This window comes from Pinus tabuliformis, chromosome J (genome assembly GCF_031772625.1).
Source record: "Pinus tabuliformis cultivar Carrire ecotype Pingquan chromosome J, CPIR1, whole genome shotgun sequence".
Lineage (NCBI taxonomy): Eukaryota > Viridiplantae > Streptophyta > Pinopsida > Pinales > Pinaceae > Pinus > Pinus tabuliformis.
Genome location: NC_142295.1, coordinates 436954234 through 436961233, shown reverse-complemented (window position 1 = coordinate 436961233; position 7000 = coordinate 436954234). Strand labels below are relative to the sequence as shown.

The following is a 7000-nucleotide window of genomic DNA, read 5'->3' as shown; positions in this document are numbered from 1 at the left end:
TTGAAGCTTGAGAATAACATTGCCAATTGTATGTCTAAATAAAATGTCACAACTCTCCATAATGGTGATGACGTGACTTCTAGAAATCTCCCAACCACTTTACTAAGAGCTTAATAATTATAATGGTCACTATCATAGTCAATGTTTGGAATATTGAAACCATGGGGAATATCTGCAATAACTAGGGCATAATCCCTTGTAGGTATGAGTTTAGCAATGTCTTCACAATTGTCTTATATTACTTGATATTGAATAGTGTCAAGCCCATTCCAAACGAAATGAGTAAGAGTTGGATCAAGTTCAACATTCTTAAGATGTTGCTTCTTCAGTCTTTCGATCTTAATTTTTTCAATAAAGGTTCTAAAACTATTTGGTGTTCCATCTGCATCCTTCTTCATCTTTTATAAAATAAACAAATATATTTAAATCAAAAAACAAAAAAATGAAAAAATCTTTAAAATCACGCAAACTATTTTGACCAAAAAAACTTTATATTAAAAGTTTTAAACAAATAAATTCAACAATAGAATAAAGTAGATTATCTCACTCTCCGTATGATAAAGGGGGCAAACTAAATTTTTCATAAATTATATTTTCAAAATCTTTAAACCTTATCATCAAAGAAATCAGAAAAAAAGCTAAAACAAAACCAGAAAAGTATAACTGAAATGGGAAGAAAATTAAATACTAAAATGCACATACATAGATTTAGTTTCTTTAAGATATTGAAAATGCGGACCTGTATGATTTTACATGTGTCTATGGCTGCACATTAACTGTTTTAGCTACATATTTCTTTCTCTATCTTCCATATTAGATTGCATGTCTTTCTCTATCTTCCATATTAGATTACATGTCTTGGGTTGAGCTCAGTTTCAGCCCAGTCTTGCATCAATCTGTTTTATGCATATATCAAGTATTCTCTATGTAAATATCATTTACATGAATATAAATCCTGCTTTATGCATATATCAAGTATTCTCTATGTAAATATCCTTTATATGAATATAAATCCTGATTTTTTTCATACTGAAGAAAAAAAAATAAAAAAAATAAATAAATAAAAAATAAAATATATAAAAATAAATAAATAAAATAAAAAATAAAAATAAAATAAAATAAATAAATAAATAAAAATAAAAATAAAAATAAATAAATAAAATTAATTAATTATAATTAAATTAAATTAAAAAGAAAATAATAAAATAATAAAATAAATAATAAAAATAATAAAATAAATAAATAATAATAATATTGAAAATGTAATGCTATGGGAAAAAAATGTAAGTATTTGATTTACTGTGGTAAATATAAACTGAGCTTGTTATTATTATTTGATTAAAATTTAAATGTAATTTGTTTCATTATGAGATCTAAGAAGTGTTTCTTTAAAGAATGGTAATTTCTCAAGGAGGAAGTTGTCCTCTTGAGGTGGAAAAGATAGTTGTAAAAGAAACCCTAACTACCTCCCCTAACTGGAAGAGTTTCCAGAGAAAAAGAGAGGAGGAGAGGGAAAAATCTACGCTGTAGGGACAGGCAGAGGAGAACAAACCAAAAAAAAAAAGGCTAAGTCTGGTGATGACCAGATAGCCCTGCACGCTGTGCGAGCAACTTGCGGAAGACTGTGGTCTAGCAAGTAAGCAAGGGGGGAGATTCTGGTCCTGAAGGACGAATCTCATGGTTGGGCGGATGAGAGACAGCAGACCCAGATTCAGGTGACTTTCAAGAAGAACTTTTCAGCCGGAGAACTCCAGGTATGTAAAGAAACCCTTGGGTTGGGACTGCTGTGGGAATTTTGCAATGTTTTATTTTTATTGTGAAAAAAAAAGGGTGTGGAAGGATCTTCTTTCGAGGAACCATGGAGGAAACCTGAGAAGAGAGATGGGTGTCCTCCTAAAAGAAACCTTTAATGATGCAAGAGCTCAGTAGTTTGTGAGGAGTTTAGTTTCTTGTTCTCTTTTAAAAAAAATTGGAGTTAAATGCAAGAGTGGTTTGTAGGGAAATTTTATCCAAAGATTTGTAGAAATAATAGAAAACAGAAAACTCAAAGATTTATCACAGATTCAGAGTTTTCAAGAAGTCTGACATTATAGTAACCCGAATCCATTCAACACTTAACAGAAAGACCGACAGGGGTTTTTCTCTCTACATATGCCTTAATATAAAGAAATGCAAGAAAGTTTAGAAGCTAAAATTAGAACCTCGGAACACCATCAGTGGAATGATAAATAAATAGATTCTAAGAGAACGCTGAGGAGCAAAACCGCATCCGCAAGGGTATGCAGACTTCAAAACCAGAATCCCTTTGTTCCTATTTGCATGCAGTTAAGAACTTAAATGACAACATTGCAAACACATAAATGTATATATATAAATGATAGAAGAACAAATCTTGAAAATCTCGTAACCATACGGAAGCGAGTAAACCTGAGAGATTAGATAATAGCATAAACCTGGGCTCTGAGGAGCGTATTCATGTAGAGAACTTGTAAAATAAAACGAACAAGAAGCTAACAGTAAATAGAGCTAGACCCTATAGCAACTGTCAACACGCATCAACTTGCTAGGCATAAACCATTTTCACCATGCGTCGAATGCTACGCAGTATATTATACAACATGAATTGCAAACCCATTGACAATCTGAGGAAATTCAGAACGATATATATAAAATTGCACTGTCACAACCATAATAATAATTCGATAATTCATGGAACCCTAACGAGGGTTAATGTATCATAGTGCATCAAGGAGAATCGCAACGCGCAGTAGAGAGGGCGTTCATCCCTATAACTTAACATAACTCAAGTCTCAAGGACCTAGACAAACAAAAGAAAACTGAAGCATATTTAAATGAAAATGTGCACAGTCAGCAATGAAGTCGTAGTAAGCCACAGTATATTAATCAGGGAAACAACCCGAAAAGTCCTTCCATAAATGGAATAATTACACAGTAAATTCATGAGAGAGCCTGAGGGCTTGTCAAATTGCATGGTCAACAGTTCGGAAAACAATTTCGAGGAAAGGATTTCCCAACCCTGAAAGGAGTAGGGCAATCCTGTCTATGTATAAGCCCTGCCATAACTTTGTTACAATAAACGAAGAGAAGAATCCGTGAGGAGTTGGGCCAGAGGGCCATTTCTAAACCGAAGGAAGAATGCTTCATTTCATGCAACAGAATGAGTAAACTATCAAAGAGAATTCGGGGAATCGTAGGAACTTACCTGTTAACCAAGAATTGAGAGGATAGGACCTAGAAACTAGGCTACTCCACCCACACCCTCGTGTGATTCACTCGAGGTTGGCCCATAACCCTCGTCCAGAGAAACAAAGATAAGCATGAAACATATTAGAGTTTTGGACGAAAAAAAGAAAAAGAAAACAAACAAAACAAAACAAATGAAACCTGTAAGGGGAGAGGAAAAATGAAAAACTCAAAGATGGCATGATAAATCCTTACCAAAAGACAACCATTATTAAAACCAGGTCCAAATCGATCCGGAGCTCGGCAGTGCACCAGAGTCATCACCATTCATCGACGAGAAGGAGTTCTGAACGAGTTTGGCACCAGGAAGGAAGACAGAGCTGAGGCAAGGCCGAAACAAGTGTTTTGGATAACCTCCACGCTACGAGTAAACTTGGGTGATGCATATCGAATCAGCTCCGCCCTCGGATGGGCTTCCTTGCACCCACACTGTCGATGCGGGGAGAAGCTCGAGGGCGCGAAAGCAGAGGGTACGTAGATCATACCCCATCACGTGATAGAGCCAGCAAAATAGTAAATGCCAAAGCCAGGTGTAAGGAGCCAGCGGCGCCAACAATAAATCCGGCAGATAATACTTTGTCCTCCAAGGAGATATTTACATTTACGCACATAAATGACAAGAAAACATTACCCATTGATATTTCCATTTTGATGCATGTGCATTAGAAAGTAATAAGGTTGACACAATTGAGTTGAAAAACATAAATAGGTAGGATAGTGTATGTTTTTACGTAGTATAAAAATTATTATTATTTATAAGTTATTTCGTTGGGATTATTATTACTTATAAGTTATTTCGTTGGGAGATCACAGAAAATGCATATAATAACAATACAAGAAATAGTTTGTGGCAAATGCATAAATTAGTAGTACCAAAATTAAAAAACATATTTTCAACATAAAAGCTTCTAAACAATGAACTTCTACATATTAAATAATTTAAACTTAAACTTTAAAAAATCTCTAACAAGATTTAGGTTAAATTAATTAAGAAAAATGTACGAGTAAAAAATACTAATTACACTCTTTATTAATTACATTCCTTATTAGATTAGTATTGAAGATAAATAACGATATAAATTCGTATCAATATAAAAATATTATTTTTTATTTAAAAAAATAAAAATAAAATTAAAACTTAAATTAATATTGAAAATAAATAACGATATAAATTCATATCAATATAGCCGTGTGGTTTTTTATTAAAAAAAAAATTAAAACTTAAAACTTAAAAATTAATTATATTAGTAAACGAAGACAAACAATTATATTGAATGCGTTAAGATAGAAATAGAGAAATATAACGATCTCTCTACCATCACTGCTTCTCTAGTGACCAGCATAAAGTAGAGGACCACAAAGGTCTGTGCCAGTAGTATTAATGGCTGACCGCAGAAAGCGGAGGACCACAAAGAAAACCCAACTGCTTTGCACTGATCTCGAAAAGCATCTCAAGCCTTCTTCTTTTTTGTTATGGAGTTGTCTATAATGCGATTTTTTGGAGATTCCGGTGACGGAATCCGGCAGAAGAAATTGAGGTTAAATCTTGATTTGTTGCAGTTAAAATAGGTTTTTAACTGCATATTTGGATTCAGCACCCTCGAAAACCCCTGGAACGCTTTCATTGTGCAGAAACTAGCTATCAAACTTGCGATTCCAATAAATTCCTGCCGGATTTCGACCGAAAAAATCCGCCGAAAAAGCTTTCAAAAAGTCCCCTTATAAACAACTGCTTGCTTTTGTTATAGAAGATGGTGTGATCCGCTCGTTTTAACGGTCGATGAAGCTTTTCTTGAGAAGGAAGGAATCTTTATGGCTTTTTTTATGGGAAACAGTGAGGTTGTGGTGCGGTATATATATGTATGGGTGCCTCACAACGAATACTTCCAACTTCTTCTATCATCATTTGTATTCGCAGCGAGTTTTGTAGTTGCATTGGAAGTGTTTTATCTCCTGTATGTCAATGTTTGTGTGACTGTGACTTTGTGTTTCTTTCTATATTTTATCTGTGTTGTGTGTCTATATTCTTCTATATTTTATGTGTGTGTGTCTCTGTCTTTTTTTCTATATTTTTTCTGTGTTGTGTGTCTGTATTTGAATTTGATCGAGAAGAGCAGGAGGAAGGGACGAAGGAAGAGCCGAATAGAAGTGCTTACTCTTGTGTAGGGAATTTCATTGTATTTGTTTCCTTTCGTCCCCATCGTTGACTGTGGCGCTATGCTCTTAAATCTAATCAGCGAGAAGGTACGCATGGACGCATGAAAGACTTGTTGTTCGATGTCATCAATGGAGGTATTCACCGTGGAGAAGAGCGAACCAGAGCAGTACCAGTGATATTTGTTGCAGCCATGCCAGGTATATTTTAGGTATTTATTTTATATTCATATTCATAATTTGTTTTTCAATGTTCTTGTCCTTTTTCATCAAAGCCCATGACCCACTTTATTAATTTATCATTCCTGTAATTGACCTGATTTTCCTCCCCTGTTTTCAATCGATATAAATCCCATGCCTATTAATGTCATGCCAACATCAATCCCAAATTAATGTTATGCAATTATTATCTATGACAACATCGAATCCAAAATTAATGTTATACAGGGAGGAAACTAAAGTACAAAGCCCTCTCTCTGGCTTTCTAGGTCGACATGGAGCTAAAAGGTGAGTCTTCTACTACGTCTCTTAATGATCCAGTCTTTCATATTTATAAAATGATCCTAGTCTTTCATGTTTATAAGATTATTTTCTTGGCCTATACTTACTTTTTCATGATTTTGCTTCATATTTTTAGAAGTTTAAAATATTTAACTTATCAGATTTGTTCAAGCATTTATTTTATAGAGAATTCTTCAGCTAGTTCACCTAAGAATTTGAGCAAATAGTTTTAACTCAGGGACTTTTAATTTTAACTATTTTTCATCATTTTCTTTGCTATAGCTAATATAATATCTTCATATAATTGTAGCCATTGTTCTCTACAATTTGTATGATATCATGTTGTAGGAAAACTACAAGCTTTTTTACTACAAGCTGTATCTATCTCTAAAAAGTGAATAAACCCAATTTCTCTTAATTGATTTATGCAAGTCCATTTTTCTCCCATCCAGCAGCCCTTGCCTACCATTTTTTTTTGTTTCTATTTGACATTTCAACTTATTTATAAATATACTTATTAGAAAAAAATTATTTATTTTTATCTTTTTCTTAAATTTATATGAAATTTTGATTAGTTAATAAAAATATCAATTATAAAACCATTTTCAATTTATGAAACAAATTAAAATAAAACTTGAATAGTTATAAGATATCAATTATAAAACTATTTTCAATTTATGAAACAAATTAAGATGAAACTTGAATAGTTAAAAGAAAAAAAAAAGAAAAAAAAACACAAAATTTAAGATACCTTCTTCTCTGCATGATTAATCTCTCCATGATTAATAAGATTGAGTTCTATACATTTCCCATTCAATGGTTCAAGAATTCTCCCTGTACTTTTTTTACTTTCATCTTATTACACTAACCATTACTTTATGAATTGCACAAACTTAGCTCAAGAATACCTAATCCCATGAGAGTGATGAAGATGAGGAGAACAGGCAGCCTAGCAGTGGCCCATGAGAGTGATGATGCGGATGAGAACAGCGAATTGGAGACGAGGAAGAGGATGTTGAATAAGAAGTATGTTTTGGTGGTTTTTTTTACCAATTACTGGCTGTATTCGCAGGGATTTTTT

General features: G+C 33.1%; 1 pseudogene; it reads left to right on the top strand.

Annotated features, from left to right (window-relative positions):
• The first annotated feature begins 6844 nt into the window (after positions 1-6844).
• The window catches only part of LOC149227692 (potassium transporter 10 pseudogene), a 66558-nt pseudogene continuing 66402 nt past the window's right edge, over positions 6845-7000 (top strand).